Below are 15,875 nucleotides of genomic sequence, written 5' to 3'. Positions count from 1 at the left end.
AAATCTAATAAGCCACAAACTTATAGAATGACATGAAGAAGCATGTGCAAGTGTAGACATGAAATGAACTTCTTTCTGTCTCTACACTTGACTTGATCTACTGATCAACTTTTTTGCTTCTTCCTCTTTTGCTCTACTCTGCAACTATATCTCTAATCTGCTGAGCTGAATGAATGAATTAATACATTCCTTTTTTTGTCTCATTTCCAAAAACATTTTCCCCCTCTTTTCCAAATTTGAAAACTCACCTACCCGTATTAAATTTTTTGAATGTTGTGCAAGTCGTCAGGGGTTGTATGTGGGCATTTGGCTCCAGGGAAAAACCAACTATGCATTAAATATTTCAACACTCCCCCTTTGTCCTGAGCCAAACAAACTAGGATCATTGCTGATCCAAATCAACTACACCAAGAGTCTATCTTAGGTGTACAAATGTTCCAACACCTAAAGGCTTAGTAAATATGTTTGCTAGTTGCTACTCAGACTTACAAAATTCTATTTTGATGTCTTCATTCTCCACCAACTCTCTGATGAAGTGATATTTGAGCTTAATATGCTTGCTTCTCCCATGGAAGACTAGATTCTTGGACAATGCAATTGATGAGATGTTGTCATAGTAAATTGTGGTTCCATCCTCTTGCTTTTCATTCAAATCTGTCAAGATCCTCCTTAACCAAAAAGTCTGACATACTACTACATTTTCTGCTATTTATCTATCCTTTTCTATAGATTGAGCAACAATAGGTTGCTTCTTATATGCCCATGAAATTGCACCCAATCCCATATGAAATACATATCCTGAAGTGCTCTTCCTATCATCTATACTTCTAGCCCAATCACTATCTGTATAACCTTCCAACTTGAATTCATTTTCTTTAGTATAAAAAAATCCAAATCCCTTGGTACCATTCACATACCTTAGGATCCTCTTTCTCGCTTGCCAATGAGAATCTTTTTGTATTTCCATAAATCTAGAAATTAAACTTACTACATGCATCAAGTCTAGTCGAGTTGTAGTCAAATACATTAAACTTCCAACCATACTCTTGTATAGTGTTGGATCTACTCTCTTGTTAGAGTCTTGCTTGCTCGACTTTAGACCTATTACTATTCGTATGGGGCTTGGCTTACTATTCTACATTTTGAATCTCTCCAACATTTTCCCTACATATTTTTCTTGAGAGATGAAGATGCCATGATGCATTTTTTTTACTTCTATGTATAGAAATTACTTCAAGAGACCAAGGTTTGTCATTTAAAATTCATTTTTCATGGCCTCTTTGAACTCACCAATTAGACCCTTATCATTACTAGTAAAAATCAAATCATCTACGTACAAGACAACAATCAACACATTTCCAGTTGCTACCTTGATATAGAGAGTAGGCTCACCATTTCTTTTGCTAAAGTCATTTCTTATCAAATATGAGTCAATCCTACTATACCATACCCTTGGAGCTTGCTTGAACCCATAAAGAGCTCTCTTCAATCTATATACTTTGTGTTCTTCACCTGCAACTTCATAACTAGGTGGCTGCTCCACATAGACTTATTCCTTCAATAAAATATTCAAGAAAGTTGACTTCACATCCATTTGAAATACCTTCCATTTGTGCTAAGCTGCAATTGCTTTGACAACATGCACGATTTTCATTCTTGCAACCAGGGCATATGTCTCATCATAATCTCTACCATACTACTATTTGTATGCCTTGACTACTAGCCTTGCCTTATGCCTATCAATATTTCCTTTAGCATTGCATTTGGTCTTGTAGACCCATTTCAGTCCAATCATTTTCTTTTCTAGAGGCAATTTAGTTAGCTCCCGTATCTCATTCCTTTCTATAGCATCTATCTCCTGATCCATGGTTTTACATCATTTCTTCTCCTTAATACCTTCTTCAAAATATATTAGATCACTAGGAGAAAACAATGTGAAATTAACACTCTCATCATAATTTTCATACCTTTCATCTTGGTATATCTCCCTAAGACTCTTGGTCTTTCTTGGTAACAAGGAGGAGAGTGTGGGATTAGAATCTTCACTGCTACTGCTTTTCCAATCAGCTCGATCTTCACTGTCACTTAGCACTAACAGTCAATCATGCCCAGAGGAGCTCAGTAATGACTCAGGCTGCTTGCCTTTTCTTCTATCTAATCCTTCATATTGTTATTCAGCAGTATCCTCTTCACTCATGATTGGCATTGTACTTGAAGTGTTTGGTGATTCATCAATCAATCCATACCATGACTAATTTACAAGAAATTTCATATCTCTTGAGAGAATCATCTTGTTGTTTAATGGGTCATACAATTTGTATGCCTTTGATTCTGAGTTGTGCCCTATGAAGATGCACTTCACCTTTATCATCCAATTTTTTCCTTTTCTCTTTAGGCACATGAACATATGCAACACATCCAAACACCCTTAGGTGTTCAACTTTCCATCCTCCTTGTGACCATGCTCCCATTAGAATTCTATCATGGACTACCTTTGTAGGACACCTATTAATTAGGTAAACTATTGTTGCCATAGCCTCTCCCCAAAATTCATTTGGGAGACCTTTCTCATTTATCATGCTCCTTGCCATTTCAGTAATGGTCTTGTTCTTTCTTTCAACCACTCCATTTTGTTGTGGTGTATAGCTTGTTGTGAGCTCTTTCTTTATGCCATGTTTCCTGCAAAAATGTACAAAAGAATTAAAGGTATACTCTCCTCCTCTATTTGATCTTAGGACCTTGATATAGTGTCCACATTCTCTTTTAGCCTAGGCTTTGAACTCAAGAAACTTATCAAATTCTTTAGATTTAGATTTCAAAAAATAAAATCATGTCCTATGACTGAAATCAACAATAAATGTTATGAAATAAGTACTCCTCCCAATGGAAATAACTTGAATAGGACCAACTAGGTCAGTATGCACTAACTCTAATGGATAACTAGTCCTCTTAAAATTTCTAGAAATAAAAGGAAGCCTATGTTGCTTACTCAAAATACAAGCCTCACACTTGTCACATGAATTTCTTATTCATGGAAAATGTTCTACCATTCTTTTATTTGACAACAAATTTAAAGCAGCATAGCCAATATTACCATACCTAAGGTGTCATAGCCATGAAGGGTCTTCAATCACACTCCTTAGAGCTAATTGTGTGGGAGACGCAACACCAACTTGACATGAGAAACATGTCTCTATCCTCAAGGGAAACATTATGTTCTTTGTCATTTGAACTACTGCAAGTAAGTTCTTGCTCCCTTCCTTTTCATGAATGACACACTTGTCATTCTCCATCAACACTTTGTATCCATTTTGAATGAGTTGACAAATGCTCATCTGATTGTGCTTCATACCAGGGGTTAAATACACATTTTTTATTTTCGTGTTCTCACCTTTCTTGGTGTAGACCACAATAGATCCTTTGCCCACTACTGGTAGGGTTCCATTGTTACCTATTTTAATCTCAGATTTGAAACTCTTGTCAATAAATGAAAACAATGTTTCATTACCACTCATGTGGTTGCTACATCCACTATCGAGGTACCAAACTTTAGGGCTTCCTTCTTCACCAACATTACACATGATGAAGGCAATGGCATTGTTTCCACTTCCCATGTTCACATCAGCCACATTTGCTTGTCCTAACTAATCATTTTGCTTCTTCCAACATTCACTTGCATAATGTCCATATTTATGATAGTAGTAGCATTCTACATTACTCCTATTTGAGTTGTAGTTTTTCTTACCTCCTCTTGAAGTGTTTTGAGAAGTGCTTGCTCCCTCTGCTCTTCCTAAGCTTTTTGCTACAACATTTCTTTTTCCTCCATTACCTCGACCTCTACCTCTAGAGTTTCTGCCTAAGCCATTTCTTCTTCTCCCCCTTCCTCTTGAATTTGACTAAGCCTTGAATGCTTTCTCTTGAGAAGAAGAAGATGTAGATATATTGATCCTATGCTCATGAGTTTGAAGAATACTCATCAACTCATCGATTGTCAAAATATTGAGGTCTTTTGCCTCTTCTATGGTCATGACCAAATTGTAATATTTATAAGGTAAACTCTTCAATATCTTTTCCACTATCCTCTACTCTTGATAGTCTTCTCCATTTGACTTGAATTGATTAATCACATTTGAGGTCCTTGAACTAAATTCTGCAATTGATTCATTTTCTTTCATCCGAAGGTTCTCAAACTCCCTCCTTATATTATGTAGCTTTACTATATAGACTTTATTAGTCCCCTTGAAGTCCGTCTCAAGGATATCCCATGCTTCGACTTTATCAGTCCCCTTGAAGTTCATCTCAAGGATATCCCATGCTTCCTTTGCATAATTTTTTGCTACAATTTTGGGAAACACTATCTCTGTCATTGCTGCCTCAATCAAACTTAATGCCTTAGCATCCTTTCTCCTTGACTCTTTCAGCTGAGTCTTTTGTGCATTTGTGAGAGCAACATATTGAGTTGGGTCTATCACATCATTGAACCCATTAATCACAAACTCCCATAAATAATTTGCAACCATTATGATCTTCATCTTCTTTTCCCATGTATCATAATTTTGTCCATTGAAGGGTGGTGACTACTACCATATCTTTCTTGCATCTCCTACCATGTTAAATATCCCAGAAGAATTGTCCTAACTCACTGTGGATGTGGGTCCTCAAAGCTTTTATACCATGTGAGAGAAATTAAATTAAATTAAAAACTCAACCCTAAAAATTTTCTTGACTCTTGAAGGAGCCAAGTGAACTCGACACTCAAAGGGAAACTCGGTACCAATGGATGCTGAGTGACCTCAGCTTAAACTATAGAGAGAACTTCTATCAAAAACAATGCTAAGTGACAGAACTTATAATGTGAACATTACCACCATTAAACCAAAGAGTCAAAGCTTAAAATATTCAATAATAAACTTCTCAAATGCAATGAATAAGAAAAAACAATGGATTCAGGTATGCCTTCTTGCTTGCTATTCAACTTTTATTCAAACTAATACAAAATCTGGGAGCATTCCACTACAATCAAAAAAACCCTAAAATTTCAAACTTGTAAAACTTCAAATTTTAAACTTGCAACTCTAATGGTTGCATACAATAAGAATACAATAACACCTGGAGCAATCAATAACTCACAGGTTGAATCCAATAAACCACAAACTTATAAAATGACATGAAGAAGCATGTGCAAGTGCAGGCACAAAATGAACTTCCTTCTATATCTGCACTTGACTTGATCTACTGATCAACTTTCTTCCTTCTTCCTCTTTTTTTGTGCTTCGCAATTGTATTTTTGATCTACTGAGCTGAATGAATGAATCAATACATTCCTTTTTTGTCTCATTTCTAAAAATGTTTTCTCCCTCTTTTCCAAATTTGAAAAATTACCTACCTGTATTAAATTTTTTGAACATTGTGCAGGTCGTTAGAGGTGATAGGTGGGCATTTGGCTCCAGAGACAAACTAGCTACGCATTAAATATTTCAACATTTTTTAGGCCCCTTCAACTTCAGACCATGGTGATGAGGCATCAACATCCTCTTCCCATAATGAACTTGAATCTGTGGCCCACAGCACCAGAGCTACTTCTGATATCATAGAAGCCATTTCGAAAGAAGCTGAGCATTTAGAAAAATCAGTACCATATTACTAGAAAATGGTTTACATTCGTAAAATAAGTTGAGTCTTGTGAATGAGTAATTAACTAATTAAATTGTTTCTTTATTTTGACTCAAGAGCAATTTGAAGGATTATTTTTGAAAGCAGTGAAGCTAGTGGGAGAATCTCATTGGATATTCTTGATAGAAATAGTCAAAAGCCACGCCCATGCTATTATTAGAAGCAGTAAAAAACCATATCCACACTGTTATAACCAAACTTCCTTATGTGCCACACATTTTCTATTAAATTGGTAATAGATAGAAATGACTTCCTTGATAATAGGTCATACAACATTATCTACTTGTCCTCTACAAACATCTTTTATTAACGCCCTCATATCAAAGGTTCTCTACATATACAGAGGCCATTACGTTGGTATGCAATTAGTTCAATGAATAAAATATGCTTCTCTGTTCTGTATTTATTTCTTGATATAGCTATGTACTATTTGTATATTTAAAATTTCATCAATTCTTGGGACTCTCTTTGGCAACATACGCCCTAGAGAGAAATGTGACGATGAGATCCAATGCGTTAGAATCCATGAACCTACTGGAGAGTATAGTTTATCTGGCTAAAGATGTCACGAAGCTTGCAAATGTGGCTTCCCAAGATACAAAATTACTTACTTATTTTCTGAAAGTTATAATAGAAGGTTTGATTCTGTGTTGTGATTGCATCGCCCAAGGAACATGCCTCAGGTCAGTATCAACTTTCCTACTTTCATTTGCATCCTATGCTTCTGTATTATAACAAGATTCATGTCTTGACTACTGATTTAGTATGTTTTTGTGCTCATGATTTTGCCAATTTCATTTTTCTTCATCCAAATATCCGCCCTTCCTTGTCCCCTTAGACAATTGTAGGATCTCACATCTTCTTTCTTACATTAGATTGTTATTAAATGTATTATACTGACTAGTTAGATATTTATAACATAGTTCGTGTAAAGTAAGAATTGTTTAACAGATTCCTATTGACTGCACAAACATTATAAAATATCTATGGACTGTAATGTCTGCTACATTAAAATAAAATAAAATTTTCTCTTGTGTGCTATTTTGTTTAAATGTGCCTATGAAGTGAAGCAAAGATGAAGGGAGGTGAACATATATTCATGATGATAATGTCTTGGGCTTGTGATTAAACTTTGTAACACTTGTCTATAGAGAAACAAAGATGACACCATTGATGTAGAGAAGGTTTCTTTATGCTGCAATAGATCAGATCATAACATTTTTTCAGAATATTGTGTATGATAATTTTAGGGTGTCACTAGTTTGTTGTTTTTTAGATAAAGGAAGAATATTTTTCTATTGAAGTTAGTTAATGAATCATTATATTGGAAGTAGATAAAATTAATGATTGTAATATTAGAGAAGGTGACCACTTTGTAATTGGGCTAAGTTATTCTATGAGTCACTATTTTGGACAAACATAAAATTAATGATTGTAATATTAGAGAAGGTGACCACTTTGTAATTGGGTTGGCATTAAAAACGGTTATAGATGTCCACCATAGAAGGCTAGTCTAGTTTATTTTTGGCTGAATATTACATTTATGAGAAGCATCATCATTTTCCAAAAGATGTTTATTTACAATGTGATGATCCTCAACAAGAATTAAAATTGAGCCTAAATTAATAGGTCATTATGTGATAGATTACTTCATTTTGTACAAGCCTAAAGCATGGAAGCTCTTGTCAATTGGATTGTAAAAGCCTAAATAAGTACATCAAGATTCCTAACTTATATGGGAAAAAGTCTATAGAGAATCACCTAAAATATCCAATGAGTAAACTTTAATAGAATCAGAAGGATGGAGGATTTTTAGTTATCTCAAGTTAGTTTCTCCCTTTGAGATGATGTAATGCTTGAGAAACATTTTTTATTTTATTTTACTTTTGTTTATTCCTCCTGTTGTTGATTGTTAATATAATGTATTACAATATTATTAAATTTATTACATTGATTAGATTAGATAGTTACAAAGTAGTTTGTGCATAGTTGAGTTGTTTTAATTGATTTCTACCAGTTGCACAAACATTATATTATAAGTTTCAAATATAATATCTGCTCGATTAAAATAAAGGAATCTTTTCTCTATTTTCATAACACTATACTAAAACGAAGATGCAACTTAATAGGTTATGGAATGCCTCTACAATGAAGATGCAACTTAAGAAGACTGCTTGGAGAATATGAGATATTAGATCTTCTCTCACTCTCTCCAATGTTACAGATATCATAAGGTAGCTCCCTTGGACTAAAGAGAAATCTTATCAAAGGCTCCTCAACTTCAAGCCAGGTGCAAACCATAGCCATCACTCATAGTTTTCAATTGTTGTAGAGTGTGTTTTTATTTTTTTCACTAGTTATATTACCATGATATCTTCTTACTACCTTCTATTGTTAATCATAAACAGAGGGTATCGAAGAGAAGGTGACAGAAGTGAAATAAATGTTGGATTTGGAAGGTAGTGAAGCAGTTGTAGCACTTGTAATATGGGGATTTAGAGGTGTTGGGAAGAGTGTTCTAGCATCCACAGTCATTGAGGAGTTATATGTCATTTCCAAAGGTTTCAATTTTTTTGTAGTGAGACTTGATGAGAAAATGGTACACAAGACATCTTACATCATTAGGTTACAAAGAAAAACAATTAAGGATTTCGATGGAGGTAAATTAGTTCTGGAAGATATAGTGGAAGGGCAAGAAGAATTCCAGCACGTTGTTAGGAAAAAATGTTGTTTTTAATTTATTCACAATGTAGTTGACTCTTCTTTTATCGAAGAACTCTTCCCATCAGAATTTGTGGAATTGGAGGGAAATAGGGAAATGTATACAAAAGTGTCACGCAAAAAATGTGTTGGTTGAGGCTTCCATTTTTAGATATGCTAAAATTTTGGAATAGGTGTAGCTATTTGTCAAGTAATTTTTCCAAGAATCTAAATTTAGAGTTCACAATACCAAACCTTGTGAGACAATTATATATTGAGAAAATGTGGTTAGTTCTATTAGGTAGTGATGGGATTATAACGGGAAGTGGAAAAGAGGCGCTGGATATAGTATGCAAATCAGCTGAGGAAAACAAAGATGATATAGAAGATATCATGAAGGATGAGTTGGCAAAATCTAATTTACAAATTGGAAAATGTAAAGAAATTGTACAAACATATTTCAATGATGAAATATCCAATCATCCTCAACATCTGCATCATTTGTTAGCATTCACAAGAATTTATTTTTGGATCACCAAAAGATATACAGGTGCAAGGATTATCGCTGGAACCTATGTAAAGATTGTTGGAAGCTATTTTCTCAAGAACAAGTACAAAAAATGTTGGAGTCCTAAATTTGTATCCTATCAAGTTATCAACCTCATGAAATTATCAATATTTATGCTATATCTGAATTCTCCTCTAAAACTAATGAATGTACTTTTGCAATCACCTTTACAAGTATATAATGAGGAGCTCATTGCATTTTGATAAGTCTGTATCGCTAAAATTGCAAACTTATTTGTAAATACAAATGAAATTATAAGACTATATTTTATCCTACAATATTCTATTGAAATTTAACTTTCTAGTTTTCTTTAGTCAAATTTTTTGGAAAACTTATTGCAGCATTGACGTTTGCCCCTAGATGCAAATGCTCGCCTACCCCCCTGACGTCCAAAATAGGAAAAAAAAATTAATATAGGTAGGTGAGGTTTTCAAATTCTAAAAAGAGGGGGAAAATGGAATGTGAAAAAAAGGAATGTTTCTACATTCATTCAGTGAGTTTGCAGATCAAGCAGATCAGAGAGCTTTACTTCAGCAGAGTAGAGAAAAGGAAGAAGAAGAAAGTGGTCAGTAGATCCACTTGTTGCAGAGACAAAAGGAAGTATGTTCAATGTTTCCATTTGCACGTGACTCTTCTTCTCATTCTGTAAGTTTCTTGTTGTTTGTTTTTTGTCTTGTTGAAGTAGTGATTGCTCTAGGCACCATTGTATGCAGCCATTAGAGTTGCAAATTTAAAGTTTATTGAAAGTTTGAAGTTTTACCATTTTAGGGTTTTTCTATTTGAAGCTGAGTGCTCCTAGATTTGTAATAGTTTAAATCTCAGTTGAATAGAAAATAAAGTAGGCATACTTGAATCTATTGTTCTTCCTTTTCTATTCATTGTATTTGAGAAACTTGGTTCAAAGGTTAAAGCTTGGCTCTCTGGTTTTTAATTGTGAAAGCATTCACATTAGATTATTTCTAAGTTTTAAATTTTATTAGTCAGAGCTTACCTTACTCGACATCCAGTGTCTTCTTTTGAGTGCCGAGCTAACTCGACATCTACTACATTTTTCCTTTTTGTGTTGAGCTCACTTGGCACCTATTTCCTATCACTCGGCACCATCAAGTGCCAAGCAACCTGCCACTTGGCACCATCAAGTGCCGAGTAAAATTGGCACTTGGCACCTTCATATGCTGAGCAACTTTTAAGTGTCGAGTAAAGATTTTAGGCTTAGGGTTTTGAGATTAAATTTGATTTTAATATATTTCTCACAAAATTATTGACTCATGTTTCTTAAAAGTCTCTTCATTTGTAAAATAATGTATTTACCTTCTACCAAATATTTGTAGTTTTTGATAACTTAAGTGGCCATTCATTCTCCAAAAAAATATATTAACATATCTCTATGGTTATAAAACAATACAGTACTATTTGATAAGTTTGGTAAACTTTTAAAGAGTTGCTTGAATATCGGTAATCCAAATGATATTTCATTTACTTTTAGAAGCAATTTCAATTTCATATAGCTATGCAGTTGGTGTAATTGCATTTTTCTTTTATGAAACTATACAATGTGCATCGTATGATAATAAGACATTCTCCTTTCTCTGAGAAGAGTGTCTCTGTGCCTATGAAGCACATGATAGATGAGAGACAATATTCCTCACATTTTGATATGCCTGCCAGTACATTTGTGACGATAGCTAGTAGCAATTGATTTCTATCATTATGAATTATTCTATTCTTTTAAAGTTTCCTGTTTAATTTTCTATAATTTTTCTTTTATAATATTAATAGGTCAGAAAAATAGAATTTATTCTCAATAAATCTACTAGAGATTAAATCTTGTTGAGTGCAAAGCCTCTCATACCATAAGAAATGAAGCAAATTTTAGTAGAATGGATACCCTCATTTCATAGCTTTTAGTCGAAGAAGTTCTAAACTTTCAACAAAAATAATATAAAGTCATTAAAATCCTTAAGAACTCTTAGTCTTTTATTTTTACATTATTTTCAATTTGAAGAGAATTTTTTTAATAAAAAAAGTCTAGTTCCATTGTGTTTTTGAATATTTTTTCTTACTTTAAGATTGTATTGTAGCCACAAAAAGGGTGAAAAATATGGAGGGTAGGTTGGAACAGATGAAAATGTATGTTCTTGTCTTTCATGACTATCTGGTCCATATGAGGGATAATTTATTGTAATTAACCTCTAATTTTTATGAGCTTGAGAGGGTTTTAAAATATATTTTAATGTGTAAAGAGTTGTTTATTCTTCTAAGGCTTGTGCATGTAAGTTATTGTGTACATTGCTAGTATTGTGTCGGGTCCTTTCCTATCTTGTAAATAAAATTTTCTATGAATAAACTATTATCTAGACCAAAATAAGTTACAAAATTGACAAATAGTAAAAAAAAATTAAAATTTTCATGTAAAAATACTTAACAATAAATATAATAATAAATAATTTAAATATATATATATATATATATAATACATAATTAAATAATATAATATTTGTAAAATAAAATAATAATAATTTATATATATTCATTCTAAAAATATCATTAATATTTTTAATATTGCAATTATTGCATATCTAAACCAAATAACAATAATATTTAAGACTAATATATTAATAAAACTTGAATTTGACTGAAACTAGGGTCAAAATACATTTCTCTTAAACAAAGAAATGCCAAGAAGATATAAATGGGAATTGATTCCCTTCTCAAACTAATCTCTCTCCATGATAATTTTGATTTAGATTCTAAAATCTACAAAAACAAAATCAGCATTCAACAATTTGATCAACAATCAACACTTTTCTTTGGGAAATTGTCGACAACATAGGATGAAGGTAGAGAAATAAATGAGAATAAAGGTAAGAGATGAAGAGGAGTCTTAGCAAATTCATAAGGAAGACACTGCACACTCAAATAAGACAAATAGCAGAAGCAATAGACTTAAAATTGCTAAACTAAGGTGGGGAGGGGTGTGAATAAGTTATCCAAGGTCAAAATTTACTAATAAAGCTTTGTAGCACTTCAACAGATGCTTATGCATAGATCCATTTGATATCTTAAAAATTTGCATATTGTTGTCCTAGGTCAAAATAACTTTATAGAAATGAAAATATGAAACACCACAAAATCATTCATACATTTTGACACAAGTATTTTACATGGAAACCCAATTTGGAAAAATAAACTAGTAACATTCTACCAATTTTGACTCTTTTGAAGTGATGTCCTGAGAAGAGCCAACCATGTTAAAGGTTACAATACACACTATTAAATGTGACCTAGTTAAAGGATTTAAATCACCCTTTTAGGAGTGAGCCTTGTTAGGGGACTTTAGAACATTCTATTAGATTTTCACCCTATTAAAGGATTTACTAATGAATTTTAGGTCAGCCTTAATCCAAAGAATTTAACCAAACTAGTATAGTTGTTAGAACGTAATAATAGGACTTGATTTGATAATAAACCAACTCACTTGCAAATTAGAGATCTCACATTCACTCCTCAATTCTACTTAGCATTCATACTCTTCATCTAAGTAATTTTTTTTCCCTTCAAGGCTTCATCTCTTTAAGCCTCCTTGCTTAGCTTGCGAACTAAAAACTCTTCCCTTTAGCCACCATATGAAGAAACACCTTAGACTTATTGTCTTTCTCAGGTCCATGCACTTGACACTTTACTTCTAGCCTATTATCTCCTTATATAAAGAATTTTGATCTTTGTTATTTAACCACAATCATTTATTCTAGGGTTAGGTCAGATTCATTGAATCATTCCACTTTTACATTTTATTTCTTCTAGAAACTTCTCTTACAATACTCTTTGAATTTGTCTCAAAATAGTTTATCTTAAATTATGTTCTAGCATCTCATCAAACTTATCTTCAACATGTTTCCCACAATTCAAGAATTCAACTCTGTCATCTTAGACTCGTCAAATATTTCATTAAATTCATTTACTGTCACTCAATAATAACATGCTATTTCTTGGCTAACATTTTCTTCTAATGCTCAATATAAACTAGATTTCTTGACATACATTGAATTTCACTCGGTTGCTATTGCCATCTTCTAATGCTCGATACATACTAAGATTTTAATGTTTCTTAGAATATACTAAATGCTTGCTCATGAATAATTTTCTACTTGGCCTTAACTAACTTTCTTGGCTTCCACTATTTTTTGAAGCAAGCTTGGCACACACATTTCTTTTCTTAGTCTCCTTCATTTCTTTGATCATGTATCCTTTCATTGTAGCCTTAAGTAGATAAATAATACAATATATCATCAAGGTATTACTTGGTCTTAGTGTTCCTTTTATGTACATGATATAACTCAACCTTTCTCTAGGTTCTCTTGTTATCCTTTATTTTTAAATCCTCTTCACCAATCAAACAAATGATAGCATTCAAACCAAATTAGAAATTGTCTCACCAAAAAATAGTAGGTTTGACTTTAGTGACAAAATAATGATTGTTCCATGATACACTCTTTCTCATTTCTTATACTTTAAAAATCTTCTTTTCAATAATAGTGAGGAAAGAGAGGCTTATATATTGTTTAATCCTCTTACAAATAAGCTTATTATTTTAATAGATGTGATTTTTGATGAAAGGGGAGTTTATGGTCATCAAAAAGGTCATGTTGAAAAGCTTGAATCTATTTTAGATAATGATATCATCGCTAATATTGATAATGAGTGGCCAAATAATGGATCTATTTCAAGGTCACCAAGCCCACCAAGTAGCCCCTCATCAACTCAAATTGTAAGTCCATACTCATGTCCAAGTTCAAGTCCTCCAAGAAAGGTAAGAAGATTAAGTAATATTTATTAGAGGTGTCAAAATCAAATACATGAAGTATATCCAATAGGTGTGATAGTAAATTTTTCATTACTTGCTAAAGCTGATTTTAAGCTAACATGTTTTGAAGATTCATGTACTAATAAGGTTTGGATGCAAGCAATGAATAAAAAGATAGATTTCATTCATAAGAATGAGACATGGGAGTTTGTAGAACTTCCACATGAGAAGATGAAGATTGGCACAAAATGGGTCTACAAGATCCACATATAACAATAACGAGAGCATTGAAAGTGTTGGGGAGTTGAATAGTCATTAGACAAATAGACTCATGACATGAGGAAAGATGGTGCTACCTCATGAGAACCTAGTCCTAGTGCTCCAACCTAATCTTGGATTCCAAGATGATCAGGAAGATATAATCTCATCCCTGAATAGATTTGTTTAGAGGAATAGGAGAAATACATAGCACTACAAAAATGTTAGCCAAGTGTTAGAAGAAGAAGAAGGTAAAGTTGAAGCATTAGAAAGAGCTATTCAGAGGAGAGAACTTTGTAGAGTAGAAAGGCAAATAGATCATGAAGCTATTGTAGATATAGATGGAGTAACTAAGGGGGGGGGGGGGGGGGGGGGGGTGTGGGGTGGTGTTGAATTAGTTATTTAAAAAAAAAAATCCACATATCCATTAGATGTCTAATAAAACTACTTATTGTTGTCACTCGGTAAACATACAGAAATATGTTGTAACTTGGTAGATGTAGTATATGTTAACTTTAGTAGATCTTAAACATTCATAGTGATTAAAATGCATGCATAAATGAAATAACATTAACACATGAGACACCCGATTTAACGTGAAAACTCAATATGGGAAAAACCACCAAGTAACTAGCTATTGATTTTCACTCTTCTAAAATGAGCTTTGTTAGGAGCCAACCCTGTTAAATGTTACAAAACACACTGTTAGGTGTGACCTTGTTAAAGGATTTAATCACCTTATTAGGAGTGGCCTTGCAATGGGTCTTTAGAACAATTCAATAGAACTATCACCTTATTAGAGGATTTACACATGGCTATTTAAGAAAATCTATTAAGAGAGTTAGGAATTACTACTACAATGGTGAGAAAGTAACAATGAAGTGACCTAAATTAGATGCAACTAAATTGCTAATATAGATCTTTGTTCTACTTCACTAGATCTTATTTGATCAAATACAACTTTGCTTCTCCTCATGGATATCTGACCATCCTTCAAAGTTTTCTCACACTTTCCTCTTCAAATCAACACACTTGCATGCTTGCTCATTAGACTTTTGAATTATCAACTTGAACTTTTATTTATACCTTAAAAATTGTCAAGTCAGCTCATTTATAAGTTACAATTACCAATAATCATTACCTCAGTCAGCTACAATCATTACATAAAATAATTAAACTTTATTTCTCAAAACAACAAAAATCCTTCATTGGCTGACCCTACTTAGTAAACACTATTCCAAAACTAATTTCCTATGTTAACCAATAGAAGCTTAGTTAACACTCCAAACTTTGAAAAATCTTTTGGAGATCGAGTGAACTTAGTAAACATTTACTTTCCTTTATTAGTCTTGTGAGCTCGATTACCACTGACTTTTGCCACAAAATCCTTTGTTTCTTAAGTGAGCTCGGTAGACACTATTTCCACAGAGTAATTTCCAAGGATGCTTGATAGACTGTGAAATTTTCTTTTGCTGACCAACTAAGCTTAGTAAGCATTGTCTATCAAATCATATGATATTTGTGTAACGTCAAAGACAATAGACAATTAAACAATTGTATCCAACAATATCCCTCTTTGGAATTGATGGCAACACAACATGTTAGCACAATGAAATTTGAAAAGAAGTCTTTTCTAACAAAAATTTCTCCCTCTTAGATTTTATTCCACAAACTTCTCTAATGTAGTAATCTCCCTCTATGAAGGAATTACATAGCTTCTTTTCCAAACCAAAAACTCTCCAAAAAACAAATTTAAATTTTAGAAAGATATGACAATAAACTCTCCCTCTTTGGCAACACATGCCAAAGACAACACATACCAAATGAGTAATAACGTACTTTGAGTATTGATTCATATGTGATGTTCCCATG

This window comes from Cupressus sempervirens, chromosome 10 (genome assembly GCF_028749045.1).
Source record: "Cupressus sempervirens isolate cs-2001-9-10 chromosome 10, ASM2874904v1, whole genome shotgun sequence".
NCBI lineage: Eukaryota > Viridiplantae > Streptophyta > Pinopsida > Cupressales > Cupressaceae > Cupressus > Cupressus sempervirens.
Note: the sequence above shows the minus strand (reverse complement) of the source record.